This window comes from Solea solea, chromosome 20 (assembly GCF_958295425.1).
Source record: "Solea solea chromosome 20, fSolSol10.1, whole genome shotgun sequence".
Taxonomy (NCBI): Eukaryota; Metazoa; Chordata; class Actinopteri; order Pleuronectiformes; family Soleidae; genus Solea; species Solea solea.
The window spans coordinates 20,523,955-20,538,108 of NC_081153.1; positions in this window are offsets into that span (position 1 = coordinate 20,523,955).

The following is a 14,154-nucleotide window of genomic DNA, read 5'->3' on the forward strand; positions in this document are numbered from 1 at the left end:
CCCGCCAAAGAGATCCCGTTCTTCACCTCACGTTGTCCTCACTCTCTCATCATCCCTCCATCATTCAGTCGCTCTCATTGTGTGTCTCGTTCCATCTCTGTCTCCCTCAAAGTGTCACCCGCCCTCATGTCTCCCCCCCCCCCGCCTCCCTCTGTCTTTCAGAGTTGGCTGAGAAGTGACGTTTGAGTGAATATCTGTCTCTCTGTGGGAAATGAGCCTGCTAATGTGGCGACCCAGACTTGTTCCATATTCATCTGTGAGCCGGTGAATGACTGAGGCTGCCATGTGCACGGAGGCACATCTGCTCCCCCGCCATCACCGCCACTGCTACCAAAAGTCAAACAGAGCGCAAAATGAGTGGTGAATATGAATCCATTTCCTGTCTCTTTCAGCTCTCCATCAGTCCGTCTCTGTGCTTTTCACTCGCTCTCATGATCCGTTCCCTGCGTGCCATCTCTCCATCTCCCCTTTTCACCTGCTGTCACAGACACACTACCATTATTTTCTTCCGCTTTTGTGCCGCCCCATTCTCTTTTAATCAGCCTATCCCTCATTCTACTTACAGTACTGTATCTTCCTTCTAAATGTCTGTGCCATCAAATTCAGCACTGCAGTACAGAGAGAGGAGAGACTGTTATGGAAGGGTATCAGAGAATGACAGAGTCTGTACCAGCTGCTGAGGGAAAACAGAGGACAGGAGAGACAGGATGAGAGTCACTATGGATACCTGCAGGGATTCAGGTATAAATAAGTCAGACACAATATTGTGTTACAGTACTATAACTTCTCTGTTGACGTAGCTGGACGGCTGGGCACCTGACCAGTGTTTAACTGCGGATTCATTGTCAAAACCCTTTATTGTAGAATGACCCTTCCCAGCTGTGTTCTCAGGGTCATTCAACAATAAAGGGTTTTATAACAGCTATAAATGTACATCGTAACAACAGAGGGTTTTTTAAAATTATAGTAGACGAATGCAAGTCAGTCTTCCTTAAATATGTATTCATACAAAGCTGGTTTTAGTAGCAAATACTGTACGACTTACACTCCACACATTAACCCTTAGAACACAGAGCATTTCGGATACTTTTTGCCATTATTATGTTAAAAACATACAGTATATACAGCGGGTATAAAAATGTGCAGTATAGAGTGTCTTATACACTTTTTTTCAGCACTACCTCAGCAATCTGAGGAACTGTATAAACAAACCTGAGCAAAAAGTACTCAACATGTTTAAGGATTGAATTTGTGTCACAGTTCAAAGTTGATTTTGCTAATATATATCACTACTAAAAATGCGATATAAAAGGAATCATAACTTTGACTCAACAACACATAAGAAGACGAAAACACCTGCATTTTTTAAAAGCCTGAATATGTGACTGAACTGCAATGTTTTGAAAACGGGTCCCAGAGAGGGAAAATCATATCTTCCTCTTCTTGTGTTAGCTTTACAGTATGTTAACTTTCTTCATTCTGTATATATGTTTAAAATAATACTTTTAAAATTATGTTTTCACGTGATTCGTTCAAAATTATATCAGTGACTGCAAATCAGTTGCTACATGATGCACTCCTTTGTTCTTGTCTTCTTTAAAAAGTGGGTCCCCATATATAAGGTTCAGGAAATACTGCTCTGTTCTATTCTTCTAAAGTTTCCCTATGTTCTCTAAACTTTATTCAGTCATCACTTAAAGTTATTTGGACCTATATAAAGCTCGAGTTAATTAGAACATTTAATAGACCTCCGGGGATTTACTGTGTCAACATTGCCTGACAGCAGTGTCTGACAAAAACAGGTTAAAGCACAATAAATAAATGAGCCAAAAATAAAGGCATAATGAATATGTGGCCCAGATCTGTTGATGTCACTTTGACTGCAGCTGGCTTCACACTTGATGTTTTATCATGGCCTAAATGTGTGCTGTAGCTCATTTGTCATTTGAATCTATCTTTGCGTCTTATCTGGTTTTAATTACATTTAAAGGGGATGGCGATATTTAAAGACAAGTACGTGTACGAGACTGAAGAACCCTGAAAGGGACTGATCACAAATAGTTACACAGCCACAAAAACATTTACTTTTGCAGTTTCTAATCATCAAACTGTCTTAAAGTTTATCATCATTTCCTGCGTCTCCTCCAGTGTTCCTGCTGTGACTTTCATTTACACGTCTCTGTCCGTGGACTAACCACAAATGACGTTTTTTTTTTCCCTTAACCAGAAATAACAGACCATGCAATGATGGATCATCACACTGGGAGTATTATGTCCATGCTATTATGCAAAGCTATTGGTGAATGACTCGGTAATGAAAACGGCAAATCACTTGTGCATTGGCTTCCCAGGTGTCAAACTTATGGAGCGCAATATCTGTTTTCATGAAACAGTGCTGGTGGTCGTCCAAACGGGTCATGTGGCCATTGAGCGTTAATAAGTGCCCCCTCCACACCCCACTCAGTGTCCATAAACGCTCTAATGTGGTCATTTTAAAAGCCCTCCATCCACACGACTACATTTGGGCTTTTTCGGACCTCAACAAGGCTAAGTGCTAATATCTCAGGTTCAAAATGAAAACAATGCACTTAAACTGTTAATATCCATTAACCGGGCATTCCGTGTGTAATTCAAACACAGTTGTTCATGTTTCGTTGGACATAGTTACTGTAGTGATTTAGCAACAAAAATATAATGTCAAATTCAAATTAATTATACCTTACATCATCTAATAATACATTATAAGAATCTATTTAAACAAAGTTTGTTTTGAATTGTTTTTATTTTGCAAATTCAACTTTATTTGCTTTATTTACCTTAATCCTATGGCTCGTGGATCCCTTGTGTAAATGATGGGTCACTGAAGCAGAACCACAGTTTTCCATGGTAACAACGCCAATCACAGAGAGAGACAGTAAAATGTAACACGTGAGAACATCACCTGTGGTTACGGCAGTACCTTAAGGTGTTAAATTGGGATGTTATGATGATGAGTCTAGCAGCGTGTGAATTAAAGCGACAAAATGTAGGACTTCAACTCATAGCAGGGTGAATGTCACCTCTGTGAACGCCTGAGCAGGTCTGAGCAGTGCCTGTATTGCCACTATGTAACGTCTGGTTTTGTGTCAGTGCCACAAAAAGAACGACAACATTCTTCCTTCCAGCATACGTCAGCCTGGTCTGAAGACATGGCTGTTTGTACATTAGTAATCCAGCAAATGCACGTTACAGTGACATTATTTCCTACGACACCACATGCACCGTGTTGCTTCAACGGCCACAAAGTTGTGCAGCCAAAATGAAAACCACGCAGCCTGGATCATCCCGGTGGCTTATAGCATATTTTGTGGCACTTGCAGCGGAGATATTGAGATTTTAAGTCCATTCAGAGGCGAGTGTAATATTTAAAAGGTCTTCACTGGTCTGTTAAGTTGCCACGTGAGAACGTTGCATGAGCGTTTGCATGAGTCTCACTTTAAAAAATGGCTTCTACTTTTTAAAAGTGAGAGTTGTGTGCTCCCTTGAGCTCCCATGTTGCACACAGTTGCCATGTTCACTGCCAGTTAAATGCCAGTCATCTCACCATTCTCCATTCTGTTTTTCCAGTTTCCTCCATCTGTTCTCTGTGTATTCCCCACACACACACACTCACCTCTGAAGCCACAGCAAACACGTCAACACGATCCATTTTACAGAGACGTCACCGCTAATGTCCCAGCGTCCTTCATCTGTCGGCTCTTAAACAAATCAATTAGTCTGTTAATTAATCACAGTGTATGTGGACATTGATTCTCGCACACCCCCTTAGTACCCCACCCTTCAACACCCTCACACCTGCTTTTTACCCCTCCCATTCCCCACTGTGGATTCCCACTATGAAAGGGTGTGCCCCACTCACATCTAATTTAATCACCGTTTCACTATCGATCTACATACACCCTGCACGGCACAAAGTGATATTGAGAGGGGGGACTGATATGGAGATGGACATTGATTTGGACATAAGAAAAATAAATGAAGGCCTGTAGATGATGGTGCTTGAAGAAAACGCTCAGAGAACAGAAGTAAACACAGAGCAACAGCGACGCAGAGGTGGAGAGATCTTGAGTGTTGATTAGAATAACTGCTGCTGATGTTATGACAGTACCTGTTTCTTTCCATTTGCACTTTAACGGAGAGAACTTCATCGGGAGACAGTTGAAGTTGCTCTGCGGTGACGGCTGTCAGGTTGCTCTGCTCTCTGAACACTGTAGCCTGAGGTGCAGTCTCTGTACAGCAGGGTGTCTTGCTCTGGCTTTGGGTTTGCTTTGTGTCTGGATGTAAGGTTAAGGTGTAAAATCCGGCTAACAGTCTAGGAAGTGAAAAAGCACAAAGGTATGCACCAGTCGGAGGTATATTTCACTTTGCGAAGCTCCTTTCTTACAGCCCTATCATTTCAGATCTAGCTTACAAAACATTTAAATAACTAACAATAAGTGGTAATGACAGCCGTGACAGGAACATGGATCAAAAGCCTCACAAACACCCACTCTGCTGCAAAATCAGCTTTTTGTTGAGTTGAGTAATTCCTCGTAGCAGCAGCTTTCTCATTTTGTGGGGTCGAGGTGATTATACTGCTGCTCACTCTGGCTTCAATCAAGGAAACTGAGTTCAACTTAGGAACCAGGTTAGGAGAGGACAAACTTTATAGAACAATGAAAGTGTTAGACTAAATCTTAGGCCTTGTACAGACTGCCTAAGAAAATGTTTGTATATCCAGAATTTGTCCATGTTTGGTTTTGAATGTGTAGACAACAAAAAATTGGATTTAAACAACATTTGGAGGTGATTTGAAATGTGATTTAAATTAGTATTCCACATGTGTCTCTGGGTGCTCAAATCAGATTTCTTTTGCATCACATACAACGATGTTGTCAAAACCAGTGACAGAAGTGCCTCAAAGCAAAGTCAGCAGTGACTTCTACATGGAACAATATACTGCACTGCAACATGGGAGGTTGATAAGTTCCTTTAAAGCAACAAATGAAGATAGTTTGGTTATGTTGAAACACATTTGATTACTACAAATTAGAAATGAACAGATCAGTCTGCCTGAAAATATCAGATGTACCTGCAGTCTGAACACAGACCACAATTTCCCCTACTGACTGTAATCTGCTGTTTTTGTCTAAAACTAGGTAGTCGCTTATTTACTGGTTCATCTTGCCACAAGGGATGGGTATCCTTAAGATATTAATTATACTACTGCTGTCATCATTACAGTACATTAACGTTATTCTTGTTGATTATTTTTAGTTTTTTAAGAGAAAGTAGTGCTCCAGCTGCAGTGTCGAAACCTTTTAGTAGCAAACAGACTACACAGTTGTAAAGGAGGCGACATGTGCCTCAGCCATGAAATCTTGCATAGAAAAAATAACTGAAAGGTCGAATTGAAAGGTTTTTTTATTCTTCAGCTCCATGTTGTCGTTTTAGTTTCCTTTTTAAAACTGTTTGGCAGATTTGAGTCATAAACCATAAAATAGAAGCCAGATTCCTGCTTTGTAGCTTCTATTTTGTCCTGACTTTGGCAGCAACCGGTGACTCACTCACTGATCTCCTCAGTGGTGTTATTTCAAAATGAAGAGCTTAAAAACAACAAGAAAGAAATGACAAAAAAAAGGCAGAATAATGCGAGTTATTTCAAATAAATGGGATGGTATGTGTTGCTATTGTCCAAAATGGAGTAAATAACATGTCAACTAAATTCAGTTCAACTCAGTTCAATTCAATTAATTTCAAAAAATGCAAAAACAACTCATCCACATACAAGTCAAAAATGTCTGGAATACACCAACACACCAAAGTTCAGTAATCAACCAAAAGCAAGTTGATGATTTAAATAAAAGGAAGATTAAATTTGAATGAGAAGTCAATAAAAAGTAACCTTGCATTAGTGTTTGTTTGCTCCAAATGAATTTGCTCTAACCAGAATTCAAAAATAAAGCATCAACGTCTCTCTGCTGCACACTCTCATGTTTTTGAATGTATTACTGAAGCTAAAACAACAAAAAACAAAGGAGGGATATGTGAATGTCGATCTGCCAGGAAGCCTTACATTCGTCTAAGTGATGCTATAACATCAATGACATGACATGGCGGCACATAAATGTCACGCTGATGTGAGGCCACGGGGCAGAGGGGACCTTGCACTCACTGGTGGCCTTAGCCTGACTGATCTGAGGCCAGAAACCCACTGGGCTCTTTTCACCTCCTCCGCTTTACCTTGACACACCTGACCAGAGGAGAAAAAGAGTGGAAGGTGGGGGTGGGGGTGAGAGTAAGAGAATACACTCCTGTCTCCCACCCTCCCCCATTCTCCCTGAGTCTTGTGGACTCCTTTCTCCCCTCTGCCCTTCACACACTTCCCTTTTTTCTCACACTATACTGTGTTTTTGTATTTGCCTCATCTCTTATCTTCTCTTTTCTCCCTCTGCCTCATCAGAAGGGTCAAGAGGTAGAGGAAAGGATGCATGGAGAGAGGAGGTCAGGTGGGTAGGATGAGAGAAAAAAAGAACAGCACCATTGAGAATTAAAACTGATAGATGGTCTCTCCCTCTGTTGTGGGTGTCCTTAACCTCGCTGTCGCCCTCTGTGGGCTGTGCAAGCCCACTTAATTGACCACAGGAGTCTTCAGTTGCGCTGTGTATGTGAAGATACTTCTTGAAGCTTGTTTTTTTGCTCAGTAACTATGACAACCTTCATCCTCTTACTTCTGTGAGCATGTGTGTGAATGCATAACTGAGAGATGAAAAGAAAATATTTTTTAACGGTCCCCTGTAATTCAAAATGGCAAAACAGGAAATGTGTATTGTAGAAAAAGCCAAGGTTAGAATTAGAACTACTGCATGAAAGAGTGTTTTTCTAATAAATTGTTGTTTTGTTTGTTGAATATATCAGAGCTGATATTTGGGCTGTAAAAACTCAAATAAAGCTGCCACTTTTAAAACATTTGAACAAATATTGCATGATGACACAAAACTATTTACGATAACTTAGTCTTACTTGTGAGGTTGATCTGTTGTGTTGTGTGTTGTCGGTCTGTGATACCTTCGCTGCTACACACTATATCTCATAGACATCGAGGCAAGTCTATTCTTATACAAATCCTAATGTCTTCTTGGAAAAAAAGCTGCTGGATGTCCTCCATTGTTGTTTTGTGTTCGTTGTGGTCATTTGATGTTATGCTAAGCTACCAGGTAAAGGTACTGTTCTCAGTCCAAACCCATTCCAAACTGCACTGTACCAAACCGAACCATAGAAAAATAAAACATTCTAATCCCAAACGTAATCTTACCCTCTCATGAACAGTATTGAAAATGCATGCTACGCCAACGGCAAACAAGCGCTCCCTGAACAGTGTCAATCTGTCGGTGTTCGCAAGTAACGCAACAGTAAAAGACAAAACTTAACTTAAGATAGAAAATGCTATATACACGCTCTGTTAATCTGAATGTGGAGAAACTAGGTCAAATCAGGATGACAGTGTTGTGGTAATTACTGGGGGCAATAGAGGTTCTCTGCTGAAACTTTAACTTTTTATTTGTGTTAAATTGTTGGCCTCAACATATGGTTCAGCCTTTGTCGCTTTTCATAATCTTGGACAACATGTGGACTAGTTATTATTACTTTCAGGACCTATATTAGAAAAACATGAGTTTTTTTTTTTTACATGAATCAATTAAGTCCCAGTTATAATGAATGAATGCAACTGCACCTGTACACTGAGACAGGTACACAAGTATGACACAAGTATAAACATCCTGAGGCACAGCATAAATTATACATGTAGTAGTCGTAGTACTGAGTGACCTTGAGCAGTTAAATCATTTTTTTTTTTTTTTTTTTTTAAATGACCATCCATTGATTCTTTAGGAAATGTGACAACACCCCAGCTCCTAATCAATTATCACAGAACATGATGGATTCACTTGTCAGAAAGTCTATTAGGCCTCCACACAGCAAACACACACTGTGATTTCAATCGAAATGTACAGTGTTCATGGTGAATCCTCTTTGGTCCGCTTAGTCTCTCCAGTGTCAAGTTCAAGATGTAAAGAGTATTTGAGTTTTCATATATCTTACATTTATCGACAGAAACCACTTTTGAAAATAACATTGAGTCAGATTTTACCAGAGCTTTTCATGGTCATTAGGTTCTAATCTTTGTCAACAGCCATAAAACAAAAGCTTGCATGAGTCAGTTATTATTTCCCACATCCAGCACAGCCAGGTTCTGGGAACCTTTTACAAAAGGAGTTATTAGAGAAGAAGTCCAGACCTTCTGTCTGCCAGACGGCCAAACAGCCTTGTCCTTTGAAAGCCATTAAGACTTTAGGATGAGGCCATAAAAGTAATCCCAGTCAGCCATATTACTGGATGCCCCATTTCTGTCCTTCTGTCTGTCAGTCAGTCCGTTTGTGGCCCTCTCTGGTCAACATTAGTATCACCAGAGGGCTGGATAATTACAGAGTTATTATCTCTGTAAGACCGGAATAAATTTTATCCCAGTGGAAATGGCCATGTAAGTGATTTTCTCCAGCTCCCATGGTTGGGGGAGAAATCCAGACCTCCAGGGTGCTCTGCTAATAATTTTTTTTAATCCATAAAATCTAGCGCATGAGTGTGACTCGCACAGCTGTAATTACTTGATGTTTGGAATTAAAGAAATGAATATTTCTGTTCTTGTTTCAGTAAGTTTGAAGTTTTGATAACCCACACCGGAGGAGAATACTTCACAATAAGTTGATTTATTCATCGTCATGTCCATCTGAAGTGAGCTTATGTAACAAGAGGTTTCAATGTTGCAGGAAACGAGGGCTGCAAAGAATGAAAGAAAGAAACATGGCTTGGTTGAATACTTTGTCGTTGTCAATAGCGACAGTCTGTTTTTTTCTGTGTAACGGACTGTTGCTAGGGACTAATCACACAGAGAAGCTTATAATATGTATCACTGCACTGGTCATTTTACCAACTTGTAGCTGCTCGTAGACATTTCCTCAATGGCCCAATGGAATATTTTTGTCATATTAAATTAAATGTGTGCAAAGGAGACATGCTCTCATTCTTTTAGCTCAAAGGTTATAGTCTAGGAACCCAGATGAGACTAATACCACCCCAGTGCTGGAGTTGATGTCACCCCAACACAAATTGACCCGGCTCTTGTCTAATTTGGTACAGACAAATTAGCCTTAACAACTTCACACTGACCATACGTGGCTCTGCTGCCACTGTTTGTCTCGGTTATATCCACTAAGAATGTTTGTGTGCTGATATAATGGCTTGCTAGTGTGATTGTTTACTTGTGGTTAGCAGTGTGATATGTCCCAGAGGAGCTCTGAGTGTGAAGAAATAAGACTATGTAAGTTGTTAAGCTAACAGACTATTTTCCTAGCGGTGTAATAAGTGGGGTAACATGCGGTGACATCCACCTCTTTGGTGTGTAGAGCTCCAGATGTCACATGACTCGGTCACATCAGATGTGGCAAACATTACTCATTACTGGATTTAACCTTTCAGAGTTCACTGCACACTTTAGATCCAAGGAGATCGACCGATATATCGCAAACATACAGAACAGACTTAATAATGATGTCAGTTTGGAGTTTGGAAACAGAGGACATTATTCCTGACTTGCAGTATCCTGACATCTTCAGCTTCCTAATTAAATTCCCGTCATATCACTCCAGAGAATCACTGAATGTTTACAGGGAAACAAATGGACACAATCGATTTTTGACAAACATTCAACTCTGGAGTCTTCCGGCTAAAGATAGCGCTGTGATCACTGGAAGGGTAAATGTCACGTTACCATATTAGCATTAGTTATGGGCAGTGTAATGTAAGTAATTGCTGTGTATGTTATTGAGACTGGGTCCATTATTTACCAAGAGTTATCCAAGAAATCCCATCGCTTCGTCTTCTGCTCGCTGTGATTCACCTTCACCGTCTCTTTGGATCTGTGGGGATCCTGGAGTAAGGTGAACAGGAGGTGAACAGTGTAGTGTCCTGACAGGGGGCGCTACCTTGTGTGACGTCAGCTACTGGAGAAATGGGTGTACTGCCACGAGCACTTCCTGTAGTGCAACGTAGTTATTGTGACGGTTTCCCAGAGGCTGTGTTTTCATTAAACAGTTTGACAACTTGTCGACAATAAAAAAGAAACCAATTTTAATAATCAATGTCTTTGATGATGTCTAATTAACTAATGACTAATTGCTGCAGCCCTACAGTAAAGCCAAACATAATCACTTTTTCACTAAGACCTCATGGGACATTTAGGGGACGTTTTATTGCCAATGTTCCCGCTGGGTCACATAATCCCCATAATGTCCCCCACCTTGAGTGACACTCTCCTCCTAATTATTAATTTATTCCATCATAAATGTTGCCTTTAAAACACCTTTTTAAATATGAATGAGTCCCCCACTCCTCCCCCCTTTTTGTCTGTTTCGACTTGACTCAGCTGAGCATCAGCCTCATCAGCTTTATGATGTTAAGCTGCCATCAATTAGATCTCATTTGATCTCCTTCTTCCCCGGGCCACCCCGTGCGATGGTGCTATGTGCCATCAGCAGTGGTAGTGAGGTGGGATGTGGCCCTCAGCAACTTGCTAATTAAAGTGGTAATTAGGCCTAATCCTGGGCTTCAAATGAGCTCCTTAGCAAGCCAGGTGTGCCAGGCAGGAGTGGGAGATACGTTTTTCCTGTGCATTAATTCCTTGGCTCTTTATCCATTGGCATTCTTCCTCCTTTATGAGTGTATTGTCACGATGTCTAATGAGGAAAGTGTGAGTTCTAATTACAGCATGTGAGGACAGAGGATTTCAGGCAGTTGAGGAAAACAGTTTCTTGTCACACAGTATGACAATTTATAATTCTTGAACTGGCTCCATTCAGAATTCATGTTCAGATTTGATGCTACGCACTTAATCAGCCTGTGTATACTGTACTTATAAAAGTGTACTTTATTAGTGGTGAGGCGATATGACACTCAAACTAAAGAAGTTAAATATGTTACGATCAAACAGATATTGGACTGATACTGGTTTCTAAAGACACTCAAGGTATGATATCCGTATTGGTACAGTATCTGTTGGCAGGAAACAGCTTGTTCTTTAAACCAATAGTATTGTCTATATAAATGATTCTCTGCTGTGTACATGACAATATCTGACTACACATAAGACAAACAGTATACATAAAAGGTGTCTCTAAGACTTCTAAAATGTACTATTAGTACTATATTTTCATTTCACTTGCAGCCTACCAAACCAAAGTAAAACCAAAACCGAGAACTCACCTGAAATGCTGTTGCTGAATGGTGACTGCGCAAACCACCTTCAGTCATTTCTATAGCTTTTAGCCTAATAGGCGAATAACTTTTTTGTCCTTGTGGTCACAACAAGGTTCACATATGTGAAGCCCCAAGCTCAGAGGCCTCAGGTCCCATGACAGCAGCACACATTTGTTAGTTTTCGTCAAATACAATTGTGTAAGTTAACATCTATCATTGAAAACTCATTTTATAAGAGCACATGCCGCTAGCTTGTTGCCACAATATTCATAATTTCAGAGTTACATTGATGGAAGGCAATAAGTCTGATTCTGTTATATTGAATAAATTAGTAATGATATCTTTTTCGTTTGATGTAGAACCCCAACATTTCATTTTCCTATCGGGCCCCCAAAGTCCCACGTCCCTACAGTTCAGGTGGAAGATCATGTCTCTGACACATTGACATTTCAATGTGAATGTTAAGTAAGTCCAGAAATGAATGTCCCGTTTCTGATTCCAATTGTTTTAGCTTTAAGAAGAAGAAGAAAGAGCGAGGATCGTAGCTTGTGATGCGGACACAGATGGTCTGTTCTCTCTGGTAATGTTTCACAGTTGGAGCTGACGGTGGAGAGAACGTGTGAATTAAAAAATCCCAGTTGAATATTGCACTTGTAGTGCAACTCTGCAGGTTCTCTACCATGATCTAAAGGAGGAAGGAGTTAAATATAGAAAATAACAAATAGAGAGATTAAAAACATGAAATGTGTACAAGAGTTACTGCATTTTGTAGAAATAAGCTGGAGAAGAAATAAGAGAGAAACAAAATAATTACAAGCAGGACGAAGTAAGCCGTTCATTAAGTGGGGTTGTCAAGAAGGATAGAGTGGTACGGGAAGAAAGAAGAGGAATGACCATGTGATCTCTTGAAGGAGAGATGTGGTAAAAGACAGGAGGAGATAGGTTAGAGAGATTAGTAGTAAGAGGCGAGCAGGAGGTGAACAGATAGAGGAGGGATTACAGGAATCCCCTGACCTCACCAGGCAGCCATTACAGCAAAACTAATTACCATCCAACGACCCTGGAGATGAGAGTCAGTGCCCTACCCACCCACACTCACACAAGTGCCCGTCTCTCCTTGCATACTTAGTTTCTTGCTCTGTTTCTGTCCCACAGACTCAACCCATATGATATATGGACGTATGGGAGCGAAGGGAAATGGCTAATCACCCCAGAGAAATGAGATGGAGAGGGAGAGAACACCTTGAAGGGACCTTTATTAGACTCTCCTCCTCGTAGCACCGTGTCTTGTGCTTTATATATTCATAATCTAAACATCTTTAAATGCCTATTTGCTTACTTTAGTGCAGGAAAGCCTGTCTAGTCTGGTAGTTATTGGTAATGAGTGCAAAGAGCCTCTGCACACTCTCTCCTAAATCTCAAACACTCAGAATCGTGTGGCAAACAAGTAGATTGACGTGTAGTGACATCCGAGTCATCAGTCACCGTCTAACACTGTGGTCCAGGGTGACACATATTAGATTGATTCATGTTCCCAGAGGATGAATTGGTAATACACAGACATTTCCTTTAGCATCATTGCAATGTTAGAAAACCTTAAGCTGCTGTTTTGCTGGATCATGAATCAAATATAAAGGCTGGACCACACGGTCAAAAATAGTGTAACAATAAAACATTTTTAAATCAGTTGAAATAATCAGAAAAATATCAGATAGTTACTATTTAATTAGTGTTTTAATGGGGCAGCCATATTGAAATTGGGCAGTGTGAGGTTTCCTGTGTAAGGACCTTGGACATTTCAAGTTCTGACTACAAATGGAACACACCATTATTACATAAAAGTTTTCAAATTTCTTACTTTAATTAGATAATTAAATGCTTGTTAAACTGAGAAATAATTTACACATTTCTGGCCAAACATCCAAAGCAACCATGTGTAATGTCTTTTTTTTTATATATATATATATCTATCTATATCTATATATCTATATATCTATATCTATATATAAACTTTATTTTTTTGCTATCAGCCTTTTTCACAGCAGACATTTTGACAGGTTACAGCCACAGGATGAAAACCAGAGGTGTAAATAATCAGATAAGCTCTGTTTCAGGGCTGGCTCACTGTCCTGACTTGCATTAAGTGGAAAGAACCGTCATTAATGCAATCAGTCTTCTTGCTAAAATGTGTCTAAAAGTACAGTTCGTTGAGAGCCATATTATCTCATATTTTCATATGTGTGTATATATATATATATATATATATATATATATATATGTATACATATACATTTTTAAATTTATAACAAACAAATCTTTAGACATCAGCTTCCTACTTTTTTTAACATTTGCACAAAACAGCTCTAGATAGATTAAATAAAAGCAGCTTTTAATTCATTTTAATCTGATTCATTTCTTCATATTGTTGTGGAGATGGTTTTAATAATTAGTGGCAGGGGAGTGTCTTTCAGGGACAAGGTTTCCCTACAGACCAGAGTGAAATACTGACTCTCTCTGCTCTCAGTCACGACTTTCCATGCAATCAATGTTTGATAGAGGCTGAGTGTGGAACAAATAGAGGTGTTGCACACATCCAGTCCTGGCTCTGTTCTGTGTCAGAGTTCCTTTTTATCACGCTGTGATTTACCTCAGCGCTCAGAGTGGGAAATATCAGAGGTGGGTCAGAGAATTTGAGATGCACTCACATATACTTACGGATTAAATCAAAATACGCAGGCCCTTGTGGGCACACTGTCTCCCGAAGACAGGAGACACATTCAACACTTGACATTTCTCCTTCAAGTCCAAGTTTTTAGGTGAAAG